Here is a 14496-nt window from a genome sequence, read left to right as displayed (position 1 = left end):
TAGCGGTCGGCTAGTTCTGATGTTCACCAATGGAGCAGCTTTCTCTGGTAGGGTCTTTCGTCGAACACAACGCTCGCAGGTTTTGACCTTCTTTTCCACTGCTGAGGCCATTTTAGGCCAGAAGAATCTTGATCGAACAAGGTCGAGAGTCCGTTCGATGCCCATGTGACCCATTTCATCATGGAGCTCCCTTAAGACCGCAGAACGAAGATAAGCAGGTAATGCCAGCTGGTATGATGAGTTTCCTTCCTTTTGGCTTCTCCTGAATAACACACCATTTCTCAACTCCAGCCGATTCCATTCTTTGAACCATAGAATTAATTGAGGTGGAATAGTCTTGAAACAGGGCTTTTCATTCAACTCCAGCTGTCGGATAACTAATCCAATTTCTGAATCGATTCTCTGCCTTTCCCGCAGATCCTCCTCAGACAACTGGGGAATCTTCGTGAACTGATAAGTATCCTCTTGTTGGAAAGCTTGTGGTAAAGCTTCTACATCAATAGCAAGGGATTCCACTAAGGTCACTGGAAGATGTGAAGAACCCGGGTTACCACATAACTGACCAAGATGGTGACGTTCACAGATAGCTTCAACGGCTTCTGCAGAAACAACCATTGAAGAGTCTTCTGTCAGGTGATGGTGAGTGAACTGTCTAATTCTCTCCATCTCTTTTTGTGTCTCCAGGTCATCTGGAACTTCCTCTTGTGGCCTTCTAGATAGTCCATCCGCATCTTGATTTCTACTCCTAGCTCGGTATTGTATCTTGAAAGTGAATGTTGACAAACTTGACAGCCACCTATAGCTGGTGGTGTCTAGTTTTGCAGAGGACAGGATGTAGGTCAACGGATTACTGTCAGTTATCACAGTGAAATCAGTCCCGTACAAATAATCGTTGAATTTGGTGGTCACGGCCCATTTCAACGCCAGAAATTCCAACTTGTGGGCGGGGTACTTGGCTTCACTCCTGGTCAGTCCTCGGCTTGCAAAGGCGATGACTCTCATCTGTTTGTCTTGCTCTTGGTATAATGCTGCACCAAGCCCGGTGGTACTGGCATCTGTGTGCAACACATATGGGAGTTTGGGATTAGCAAATCCTAATACTGGAGCAGAAGTGAGTTTCGCAATGACAGTATCAAATGCCCTTTGACACTCTGGCGTCCATCTGTCACCAAACTGCTCCTTCGGACTGAAATACTGTTTTGCTTCGTCTGTCTTTTTCTTGCGAACTTTCTGTAATGGAGGATACCCAGCAGTGAGATCATTGAGAGGCTTCACTATTTTCGAATAATCTTGCACAAACCTTCGGTAATAACCAGAGAATCCGAGAAAAGCTCTGAGCTCCTTAAGCGTTTTAGGCCTTGGCCAGGTTTTGAGGGCTTCCACTTTCGCTGGATCAGTTTCAACTCCACTCTGCGAAACTATGTGGCCTAAGTACTTGACAGAGGTTTGGCAGAACTTGCACTTCTCAGGTGAAAGCTTTAGCTTGAACTCACGCAACCGCTTGAGCACTTCCTTCAGACGAGCTTCATGTTCTTCCAGAGTTCTTGAGAAGACTATCAGATCGTCAATGAACACAAGCACTTCCTTCCGATTGAGATCTCCCATACAACGTTCCATCAACCGTTGAAACGTGCTAGGTGCGTTCGTGATTCCTTGTGGCATCCTATTAAATTCCCAGAAACCTAATGGGCATACGAAAGCGGTCTTCTGTTTATCAGACTCTTCCATTTCAATTTGATAATAGCCCGACTTTAGGTCGAGGACTGAAAACCATCTTGATCCGGTCAAGACTGAGAAAGCTTCTTCCAGGTTAGGAAGGGCGTATGCATCCTTGATTGTCTGAGAGTTTAATTTCCTGAAATCAATGCACAATCGCACAGAATTGTTCTTCTTTCGCACCACAACTATAGGAGATGAGAATGGAGACTCTGACTCTCTGATAACTCCAGCTTCAAGAAGCTCTTGGAGATGCCGCCTGACTGCATCCACGTCTTGGGGGTGAATTGGTCTGGCTCTGTGCTTGAATGGTGTCTCATCACGAAGCTTTATCCGATGCTTCACTTGGTCAGTGTGTCCGTAGTCCAGATCGTGTAATGCAAAGACATCAGGCATCGAATTCAACAGTGATGTTATTCTCGCTTTCCACTCTGGCGTTAATGGAGACTCTCCAAAGTCAATTGGAATCTTTGACAGACGCGGCTCTGTCTTCTCACTTCCAGTATCCTCTTTAGAAGAATCTTTTTCCATTACCCGCTGGACTGCATGGATTTCAGCTATCACAGCCTTTGAGGGAATTACTAGATCAGTTTGAGTGTCATTCCTCACTACTACTGGTAACTGAGCAAAGCGTTGCCTTAAAGGTAGACTGTGCAGACAGCTTGCCACCAAAAGACCACCAGGTAAGGAAGATGTTGTAGGTGGCTCCACTGACACCCATTTGTCAAAAAAAAGGCCTTTCACATGAATTATTCCATCCAGAACTACAGTGCACCCTGCCGGTACAACTTCTTGTTGATTCCCTTTCAACTTAACACATCCCACAGTTCCACTGGAAGCATGCAATTTCCTCTTCTGCAGCACATTTATCACAGCCTGATAGCCATAACAAAGTGACTTGATAGCACCTGTGCCCCTTTGAGTGCAATCGGCATATAACACATCAAGCGAGTTGGTACCAATTAGAATCTGTGGTAAATTTGTCAGGTCTGGGACTATCAGAGCTAGTGTCGGGACCTCGGCTTCCACCCCCAGGAACCTTTCGGGAAACTTTAAGTAGAGCTCGACATAACCCAAATAGGGTACGGCTTGTCCGTTGGCTCCCTCTACTTCAAGAAGATGCTCCAAGGATTTCATAGGGTGCCTGCACAGGTATTTATCATAGTAGGACTTGGGAATGGTTGTCACCTGCGACCCAGTATCCAGAAGCCAGTTCACTTCCCTCCCTTCAATTTGAATCCTTGTGGTGCACCTGGTCCCTACTAATCCGGTAGGTAATTCACAACGTGGAGATTCATGAGGATGCTGGTGCAACAGATGTTCATTCTTCTTAGGGCATTGTTCTCTTCTTCCCGTCTCTGTCTGCCCCGCAACTGAGACGGATTTCAGTTTAAATGCTTAGTGTTGGAGACGTTCTGCAGATCCCATCTGGCCTGTCGCTCTCTTAACTCACGGCGCTTCTCGTCAACCTTGCGGGGGTTTGGGTCATTTTCACAGTTAACAGCAAGATGCCCATACTCTCCACAATGAAAACAATAGCCAGGGCGGGGTCTGCTGTGCGATTGCCATGTGGGTATTGAATTTCTATCCATCTCAGGTTCAATCGGCTTAGGTCGGTACTTTTCAGGATAAGTGCTCAAAACTGGAGACTCTCGATATTCCCTCTGCGCTCTTGGGACAAGATGAGCTTGAAGTTCAGCTATCTGCTGCCTCAATTCAGAGAATTCCTCAACAGTAGGACTGATCTTTACTTTATGAACTGGCTCTGGTTTCATCGCAGAGATCTGGGCTTGGAGTTTTGCAACCTCCTTCTTCAGGGTTTCGACTTCAGACTTTTCAGCTTTGCTTTTGGACTTTGCTGACTTCGGCTTTTCACTTGACTGGCCTGACACCTCGTCAGTGGAATCTTCAGATACATCACTGCAGCACACAACCTGTTGATGGGTCGTTGTTCGTAATTTAATTGGAACAGTAGAATGTCTGGTTATTCCGAGATGTTTCCTCATCCTTTCTTCTTTTAAAGTCTGTTTGTCCTCTGCAGTACGAATGAGAACTACCAGCTCAGCGAATGAAGGGGATGTGACTCTCTTTCCTTCCAGCTGCAACTCAGTGATTAGGCTGTGGTCCCAGCAACCTCTGCAAAATTGTTTGAGAAGGCAACGGTTCCGTTCAGCTTCAGCAACACCACCTCGTCTAATTGCAACACTCAGCATTACATGAAGACGGTGAAGGTAGGTGGAGGATTTTTCCCCTTGATTTTGCAAGGTGCCAATGAACTTCGCAAACAATTCATCTCCATCTTCCACTGAGCCATATACTGACTCTAGCAGTTCCAAACAATCTAGTGGCAGGGCATATGGACTGATGTGCTTGACGACATCCGAGGCTGGAGGCAGTAGGCTGTCGAGAATCTTCCCAGTTTTGTGTAGATCAGAGAGAGACTTGTCATTCAGTAGGAAATCCACACTCGCACGCCAGGTGTCGAAGTCTGGTTCATGGCTTGGGCGAGGGATTCTTCCTGAAAAGGATTTCAGTCGGAAAGTAGCATGCGAAGAGGACAAAGATTCACTGGTCTTTACCACATGCTCCATCACTACTCGTTGGATTCCTGGTGGACTCAAAGCACTAACAGGTAGGTTCAAGGACATGGTCTCTGCAACACTGGCGTCAGAACTCCGTATGTTATGAGAGGACTGTGCCAGGGTGCTCCCCTTGGCTGGGTTTTCAGGTTCTTGGGTTGAAACACTCAATAATGGAAAGATCTCTGGTGAGGGTATTGCAGCTGTTTCTGCCTGTCCTTGTTGCGCATTAACAGATAGTTGACATTCCGGATTCAAATTTCTGGGGGTACTCACTCGCACACTACTGTCATCTGCAGGCTGTTCACTTTCTGGAAACATCAACACAGATATCTTCTGCAGCTCGCACTGGAGCACTTCCTGCACAGTTCTTCCACTGCCTCTGGCGATGGCCTTCAATTCTTCCAGGTACTCTTCAGTGATGTTTCCACTCGTTTCAGAAGTGTACACACTACTCAGGCTGCGTACCTGGAACACAACATTAGCATCTAGTGTGCTTCTGATAGTTAAGGGCAGTGAGGCTCCTAAATTGTGCATGGCAGACTCATGTGAGAATTCCACAATAGCACTGTGGTGATACTCTGACTTGGGATCGTCAATGATTACGTTGCGTTTGATGGACCCATATTTTAACAGGCAGTCTTCTATTTCTGAATCTGAGTCAGAAAGGGTTAAGCCATTTACAATGACTGCTCTCCGGACATTAATGTCTTCACGTTTCACTACTTCCATTTCTATCTGTTTAACTGTTATTCTACTTGAGCAAGTGGGCTTAAATTTTTTTTCGTATTACTTTTCTCTTAAACTCTTTATTGTCTATATGTGATTATCAAGTTTTAACTTTTACACTTTGCTGCAATTTTGCTCCTGGCTGGCTCTCGCCAAGTTTTATGTAGCACACGGCTCGATACTAGATCCTACAAAATATAAACCATGGACCAGAAACAGAAGATTTTCGGATCGACTCACAGGAGCAATTATTAGCAAAGATGATAGTAAAAATTAATAAAATAAATGAACCACTCGGAATACTGGAATGTAGCTAATTAAAAGGTAAGTGTATTTGTTTTCTCTTTGTTTGTTGTCTTACATATGTTGTATTTTTCGAAATTGGCAGAATGAAATAAAACAAAAAAAAATAAAACAAATGGATCACAGTAACACACAGTATTTGAAATAAATAAAAAAAAACACAGAAACAGTCAACAATTCCAAACGTCAGTTTCTAAAATTTGACCTCAGTGTCTCAATTTCAAGTTCAATATCTCAATTTCAAATTACAGAAATAGGAATGTTCATCAAAAATGAATTAATGAGTACAGTCCATGAAGAAAAAAAACTTTGTCCTCAGGGAAATCCAGGAAAAACTTGGAAAAAGAAAGAAAACCCGTAATGTGTGCAGTCTGTCCTACCAATCAGAAAACTCTTTCTTGCAGCTCTCACAACTCTTTTGCTCTGTTTCCAGGTACAAGAATATGGGATGGCTCGCCAGTCCAAACCAGGGATAAGGATCCACAGCCAGGACAGAATTCAAGATCACAGCAGCAATTCAGAAGCTCACAAAAGAGAGAAATAAAACAAGAACCACAAAAAAAAAACCCGGCCTTGCAAAAACAAAGCCAAAACAATCATCAGTTAAACTCATTCAAATAAACAGTTTCAAATTACTAAAATGTCTGTTTCAATTATTTGGATACAAGAAACAAATACATGCTAGTCCCACTGTGCTTAATCAACACACTAGAGTCTATATGCAGTATTAGCAAAGCTAGCACCGCATGGCACCAATTTTACAGTAGAGAAATATAACATCTCAACAAAAAGTATGTCTTTCAAACATTTAAACATAACTATATGCACTCACATATTATAATCAGAAACACTTAAAGCATTTTCAAACTATTTTTTCTTTACATCACATCATTTTTCAAATGGATTTTACACATTGAGATTACAAAAACAGTATCCACATTTCCAAAATACATTTCTTATAAAGAAATTTGTACTCACCAAGAAGAAAAATAAATCAGAAAACAAAAGAAAAAAAAAATAGTTTCAAGGAAAAAGATCGCAAGATTGATCCTATCACGTTAGTGTTAACTTCTCGTCGCATCAAGTTCACAATGAACTTCTCAAAGCTTGAACATAAATCTACTTCTCACTTTAGAATGATCTATAGCTGGATTATTAAACAGCGATTCTCAAATCATTTAATCTACTATCAGTGTCGTGTCTCGTGTCGTTCGCAATCTCTCTCACTCTCTCTCATCTCTGCTTGACACGGCCTTTTTTTGGAAACTTTCCAACAAGGGCGGGGCTAACCTTTCACCTCACCAATAAGGATTTAGTTCAACTTCTATGTTTTGGGATTATTTGTAATGAAATAAATAAATTTTACTTCATGTCCTTATTTTCTTACTATTAATTTTATAGTGATATAAACAAAAGAATAATAATTATAAATATTAGTGACCCGAGTTAATGACCTGGGTTACAAAGTCTTTGACAGCTAACTCAAGTCGGTGCATTTCACTGGCGATATGTCCGATTATTTCAGCACAAACATGGTCTGATTTGTGCACATTTCCCACGTTTGCACCATTAAGTTTTTGAAGGGACATTACAGCAGGGAGCTTTCTGTAGGCCATTTTTTCCTTGGCCACCATATAAGCAGATCTGAAAGACGTAGCTGTTTCTTGCATAAAATTAGCATTTACTTCAAGTTCCTTGTTTGGGAGCACATCATTTTCCTTCATCTCCGAAATCTCAACCGCTCTTTTGTGTGCCAAACTGTCCCGATGCTTAGAAAACTTTTTCCGCAGGTTATTCTGTGACTCACTGCTGACCTCTCAATTCATCCATTCCTCTTAACAGATGTACTCCCGTTGCTCTTTCGGCGAGCAATAGGCTTTCTGCCTCCATGCATACTGTACATCCTAACTTCTGATTTTTGGAATAGAGCCATGTATTCCTGATTCTCCACTCACTCCATTGCTTTGTTGTCCAGTTGAAAGGTGTTGCATGATCGCCTGGTCCGCTGCAGGTCGCAGCGGTGGTTTCTGGTGTCAAAGTCTCACTATCCTCGGTGCTGGTGCTGTCACTAGCTGCAACTTTTAGCGGCGGCGGCGGTATCACCGGCAAGCTAGTTGTAGCTGGTGCGCTGTCATCACTCCTCTTCGTTTGTTTTGTAAATCCAAATTGACTGAGGTTTGGCTGCCTTCTTTTTGACATTCTTATTAGTATCCACAGAGTGTTCCAAAAAACGAATAAAGTATGTTTTGAACTTGAAGTTAACCTAACATTAAAATACCAACTCAGTGAGAAGTTCAAGTGCTGAAATAAACGTAGTAATTTCAGTCACAGCAGGAGACACAGCGGAAAATAGTGTTCGGAAATAGTAATGTAATGAGCGAATAAACACACAACATTGACACATTTTTTATATCATCATTTATTTCAGGAACCTTAATGTACAGAAAATCAAAATCTATATGCAACACAAAAAATGGACCGTGTTTTAGAGCTCCCCCTAATTGTCTCAAAGTAGGCTTTCAGGGGAGCCCAGGTCCTTTTCAGGGGAGCCGAGCTCCCCTCAGCGTTCCAGGTGATGTAAGCGTACCTATGCGCTCGTCAAATTCCGACAGTGTGGTTTTAGGACTCCACTGCTGAGCATTCATCTGGTGAATCTCTGCTTCCTAGCAAATAAATAAATCAAACTACAACTCCTTTTGCACAAACAAGGACTTTCTAAACTATCCAGCACATTGCTTCACAGAAACCTGGCTGAGCGAAGCCATTCAGGACAGCGCGCTTCATCTAACGGGCTCCCAGCTTTTCGGAGTGGACTGCATCACCGAGTTGTCAGAGAAAACGAGAGGCAGGTGGTTATGTTTTTATATCAATGAAGGCTGATATACAGACATGACAGTTTTAAAGAAGATGTGTCATCCACATTTTGAAGCTCACTTTATTAACTGTAAGCCTTTTTATTAGCTTTCCCCATTTATTCTGGTGAGTGTGTACATTCCTCCTGACGCGAGTGTGAAAGCGGTGCTAGAACTGTTGGCCGATCAGATAACACACACAGAGCAACATTATCCAGGCTTTAATTATCGTTCTCTTCGATTTTCATAAAGCTAATCTCACCCGCGAACTGCCTAAATACGGAAACAACAATATACTGGACCATTGCTATATTGCTTTAAAGGATGCATATCACTCTGCAGCGCTGGGAGTCTGATCACTGATCATCTACCAGCCTACAGGAAGAAACTCAAATCTGCTAAGCCTGTAGTAAAAACTGTAAAGACATGGACTGTTGAATCAATAGATGGGCTGCAGCTATTGATCTGGCTGAGATACTTACACAGTGACGTCCTACATCAATTTCTGTTAGGATATGTGTTCCCACCAGGACATATTTAACAATGACAAAATTTGGTTCAGTAGAAAACTCAAACAGCTTCGCCAGGCCAAACAGGCCAAATACACACTAAATAGGGAAATAAGCTACTCTTTAAAGCTTAAAAACAGCTTTCAACCAACAACCCTACATCAGTGTGGAATGTCCTGAAAGCAATCTCCATCTACAAGACCCCATCCCCAAGGACTAAGGCCAATCAACAACTGACTGAAGACCTGAAAGTGTTTTATTGAAGGTTTAAAAAGCAAAAGCCTGGTCTGACACAACACACCCGCTCTGAACGTCTCACAGCACAGCCATCAACTCCCTCCCCCTCCCTCCCCACTACTGTTTCTCATCCTGCACACATGAACTGTGAAGAGGATGTATGCAAAGTCTTTAGGAGACAGAAGATAAGGAGAGCCCAAGGCCCAGATACACCACTCTTCTGACTGCCTCAAGGCCTGTGCTCTCCAGCTATCATCCATCTTCATCAGATCCCTGGAGCTGTGTGAAGTCCCCTCCTGCTTCAAATGTTCTACCATCATCCCTGTACCCAAGAAACCAAAAATCACAAGACTTAATGACTACAGACTCATTGCTATAGCATCTGTGGTCATGAAGTAACTGAGCAAACAGGTCTGTGGATGATGCAGTAAAGGGACTGCACTACATCCTCCATCTGGACAAATCAGGGACATATTCAAGGATCCTCTTTTTGGACTTCAGCTCCACTTTCAAGATTATCATCCTAGGTACCCTTCTGAATAAACTGACCCAGCTCTCTGTTCATAGCTCTATCTATCAGTGGATCACCAGCTTTCACAGACAGGCAGCAGCTAGTGAGGCTGGGAAAACTACTATCCAACACCCGCACCATCAGCACTGGAGCTCCTCAGAGCTGGGTTCTCTTCCCACCTGTTCTCTCAGGACCCGAAGTGGGACACTCACATCGACTCCCATCATTTAAAAAAAAGTCAAGTCAAGTCACCTTTATTTATATAGCGCTATAAACAAAAGGCATTGCATCAAAGCAACTGAACAACATTCATTAGGAAAACAGTGTGTCAATAATGCAGAATGATAGTTAAAGGCAGTTCATCATTGAATTCAGTGATGTCATCTCTGTTCAGTTAAATAGTGTCTGTGCATTTATTTGCAATCAAGTCAATGATATCGCTGTAGATGAAGTGACCCCAACTAAGCAAGCCAGAGGCGACAGCGGCAAGGAACCGAAACTCCATCGGTGACAGAATGGAGAAAAAAACCTTGGGAGAAACCAGGCTCAGTTGGGGTCAGTTCTCCTCTGACCAGACGAAACCAGTAGTTCAATTCCAGGCTGCAGCAAAGTCAGATTGTGCAGAAGAATCATTTGTTTCCTGTGGGCTTGTCCTGGTGCTAGGGCTGTAGTACTCGAGTCCGGTCTTGAGACATTTTTCTGTCGTCTCGGACTTGTCTCGGACTCGTTGCATTTGCACTCGGACTTGTCTCGGACTTGGCCATTGGACTCGCCAAGTCTTCTAGTTGGTCTCGACCGAGTCCAGCAAAAAAATAAAATAAAAAATGTCTCCTTCAAAACAAAACCACATTTGCATGATGTCGCGACTGAAAACGTGTGGAAAACGCTAGGCGCGCGCTCTCCTTATTTCCGAAGCACTGTAGCCTGCGCTCGCGCTCCAGTGGCGTCTGCTGTTGCTGGGCAACCATGACCCGCTCTCCATTATGACGCAGAAGTTTCAGCAAAGAATAAATAGAATTCCAGCAATAAACATCCCTTTCAGTAGCTCTGCTAATAGATTCATTTACAAAATGGCTATCCTTGTACAGCTATGATCATCTGTTTCTCCATTTTATCTTTCAGTATTGTTCCGGGAAAGGATGTGCATGACCAGCGGTGCACTTACTGCGACCTGAAAAGTTTAGATGTTTCTAATTTAATTTTCTACCTGTTAGATTGTGTTTTATTTACGTCTACACCTAGATAGCCTTTTTTTTTTTTATCAATAAACGCGTATTAATGTATAGCCTTATGCAACAATTACATATGTAAATTTTAAAAACTTTATATATGACATTACATATTTACATTTTCATGTAACAGCCAGTATTTGTATCTGTAACAATCACAAAATTTTTCCTATCTGCATTCGGATACAACATCGTACAGTTACTTGATAAGACTGTTATGACTTTTTATATATTTTTCGTAGTTATCACTGAACAAGTATGTCGTGTTAAACTGAAATAATTAGTAATTTCTAAAATAATATTTATCATGCAAGCAGAGAGATGTCATGACAAACGTTTAGTGATCATTTGAACACGACTGAATCCATTCAATGCACACATTCTCATTACGCAGAACACTTTGAGCGAGTCTTAATGTTAATGAACTTCACTAAACAGATGTGTGTGTGCCGCGCAAACCAGCAAAAGGTAAATATGCAAACATGTAGGACAAGTAGACAATGTATCCGTATCAAAGCTGATTATTAGCCTACTCTTGAGAGAGAACTGGTTTGGTTTTTGAGAGACTGAGACGCGCAGCGCGTCTGTTTGATTGGTGAGCGTGCTGTGCTTATTCCATTCATTCGTATCATGGTAGCCTAAGCTTTCAATATTTGCCTTTTAAATATATATAAATAATATAACGTGTAGCTATGATGTATTATTATAGGTAAAATTACTCTTGTATCGCTCTGATTTCTGAGAGATAAACAGAGAGGCGACAACAATGCTGTGTTTGATTTGCGATCTTTTCACTCATAAAGTTTACATTCATTCACTTCTGGCGCTGATGCCCTGGCTCACCTGTTATCTAGCAAACACCTGACTGTGTCAGCTTCAGCCGAGTATTCAGGCAGAATTATTCCTTGTCCGTTATTCGTTTTTTAAGCCATTATCCGTGCCATTCTAAATAAGGTATTCGGCTTCAGGCACAACCCTAATTATTACATTACATATTTTATTTTTACATGCAACATAGATAAGGTCATATAGTAGTAACAGCTCCACGCAATATTGTAATTCTAAAATTCACATCGTACTTGCAAACACTTTGTATGCTTTATGGTTAATGCATGCTGGAGTAGTCGATTGTTTCCGACAGAGCTCGACTAGTCTATGCAAGCACTCGTACAGTATGACAAAAATGTCGCTGTATTTATGTGCGCATGTCCAGTAGAGCCAAACGGATCCATTCTAGCCTTGCTGCGCACATTTGTCATATCCCGAGCTTTGCCTGTGTCTGTGCACTGTGCCAATTAGGCATAGTCATATACATTTTTGACCACAGATATAATGTCAACAAAAAATGAAGTACATAAAAATTATTTGACCTTACAGTTCCAAACTTTGTTTGTTTATCCAAGTTTAGCTCCCAGGGTCGGACTGGGGGTAAAACCAGTACTCATTAGCAAGGCCCCAAAGGAAGAGAGGGCCCTTGAAAAGTATGAATCTGAAATATATTTTATTTTACCTGGATATTTTCATGGGTGGGGGCCATGGGGGCCCATCAGGACTGCCTATGCATAGGGCCCGGGATCTTGTTTAACGCCCCTGTTAGCTTTAACCCTAATTATACACACTTGAACCTAATCAAGCTCTTACTAGACACACTAATCTTCCAGGTGTTTTAAGGCCAGTTGGAGCTAAACTTTTCAGGACATTGGCCATCAAGGATGTAGTTTGGAGACCCCTGTCCTACAGAGTTGTTACTTTGCACATGCTTTTTGATCATTACAAATAATAATGTAAAATAATTTTCTTAGAATAGGAGATATGCTTTCTCTCGCATCACAAACATTATCAGTAGTTAAGTATGTGGTCTTGAAGAAGACCCTTTTTTCTTTCATTTGGACTCGGTCTTGGACTTGGACTCGAAACTTTTGGACTTGGACTTGACTTGACTTGGATTCGACAAAGCCGGACTTGACTACAGCTCTACCTGGTGGTCCTCTGAGACAAGGTCTTTACAGGGGATCTGTATCTGGGCTCTAGTTGTCCTGGTCTCCGCTGTCTTTCAGGGCAGTAGAGGTCCTTTCTAGGTGCTGATCCACCATCTGGTCTGGATACGTACTGGATCCGGGCGACTGCAGTGACCCTCTGATCTGGACACAGACTGGATCTCGTGGCCACGGTGACCTCGGAACAAGAGAGAAACAGACTAATATTAGCGTAGATGCCATTCTTCTAATGATGTAGCAAGTACATAGGGTGTTATGTGAAGTGTTTCCGGTTCCAGTTTACCTAATTAATGCAGCCTAAAAATCCTTTAACGGATTTGGATATTAAAAGCATATTAGTATGTTATGTGTATGCCAGGTTAAAGAGATGGGTCTTTAATCTAGATTTAAACTGCAAGAGTGTGTCTGCCTCCCGAACAATGTTAGGTAGGTTATTCCAGAGTTTAGGAGCCAAAAATCTATACGATGTTTGATAGGGAGCCAGTGCAGTGTTGACAGGACAGGGCTAATATGGTCATACTTCCTGGTTCTAGTAAGAACTCTTGCTGCTGCATTTTGGACTAGCTGTAGTTTGTTTACCAAGTGTGCAGAACAACCACCCAATAAAGCATTACAATAGTCTAACCTTGAAGTCATAAATACATGGATTAACATTCTGCATTTGACATTGAGAGCATAGGCCGTAATTTAGATATATTTTTGAGATGGAAAAATGCAATTTTAGAGGATTGAAGTCGACTCCACACTGAGGGCAAACACCGTAACGCTAGCCTTGTGATGGGAAACTTTTCGTAATGTGATGGGACATGTCTTCTATTGATCATGTTTTATTACTCATCTCTCTTGATTGTGGTTGATCTAATCCCTGTCTAATGACTCTACACTCCATAACTGATGGCTTTCTCAGTGGTTTCCTAGTTTTGAAACACTCTTTATTCTCAAATTATGAAATATCGATCTGAGTGTAAATACATTTTTTATTAAATTAAAGTTTTTGTAAAAAAAAAAAGGAAAAAAGTACTAATACTTTCTTATTCAGTATTTGTGTTGTTTTGCAGTACAAACATCTAAATGTCCTTCAACTGACACACAGCAAACATTGTATGGAGCAGATATTTCTTGTTTTAATAAACACAAAGGGGAACGATGCCTTCGTACACTTTTTTTTTTTAATGTAATCTAAATGTGTCTTGATGTAAGTTGTCCTGGAAAACTAGACAAAAATACAGTAGATGATCATTTTTGCAGCACATGCACCATTAATGCCACAACTTGATGAATTTATAAGTTTCTGCTCTGATTTAAGAGCTTTTAATTGAGACCCTATTCAGACCATCAGTGTTTTTAGTCTGAAACCTCATGAAAACTAGTACAGCAAGCTTCTTCTGTGTCTTTACTAAAATCACATCTCTTCAGTTTTTGTGTCGTCTATAGTGCAAATAACATTATTAGACAGAGAAGATTTACTTTAGAAGTGACATGACAAGATCTCAAGTCTAAATGCATCAAAATGAAGTCTCGTTTAAAATCTATCCATTTTATGCTTTATCCAAAGTGACTTTGAAACTAGGAAGAGAACATGCTGGAATGAAGTTGAAGAGATGAGGAAGAGTGTGAGATGAAGACAGTCGCCGCTGTCCCAGCTGCTTTACACAGTCAGACTCATCCAGACTCATGTCACACTTCTGCACGGCCACACAAACACTCTCAAACACAAGAGTGATTCTCCTGAACGGGATCAGAAGGTAGTTCCTGTGGGTTCAGAGCGAATGATTCGGTAAGAGCTCAGTGTGACGAGAGTTGGGCAGATCGATGTGTAAGTAAACACACACAC

Source organism: Carassius gibelio, chromosome A4, assembly GCF_023724105.1.
Source record: "Carassius gibelio isolate Cgi1373 ecotype wild population from Czech Republic chromosome A4, carGib1.2-hapl.c, whole genome shotgun sequence".
NCBI classification, from domain to species: Eukaryota; Metazoa; Chordata; class Actinopteri; order Cypriniformes; family Cyprinidae; genus Carassius; species Carassius gibelio.
Note: the sequence above shows the minus strand (reverse complement) of the source record.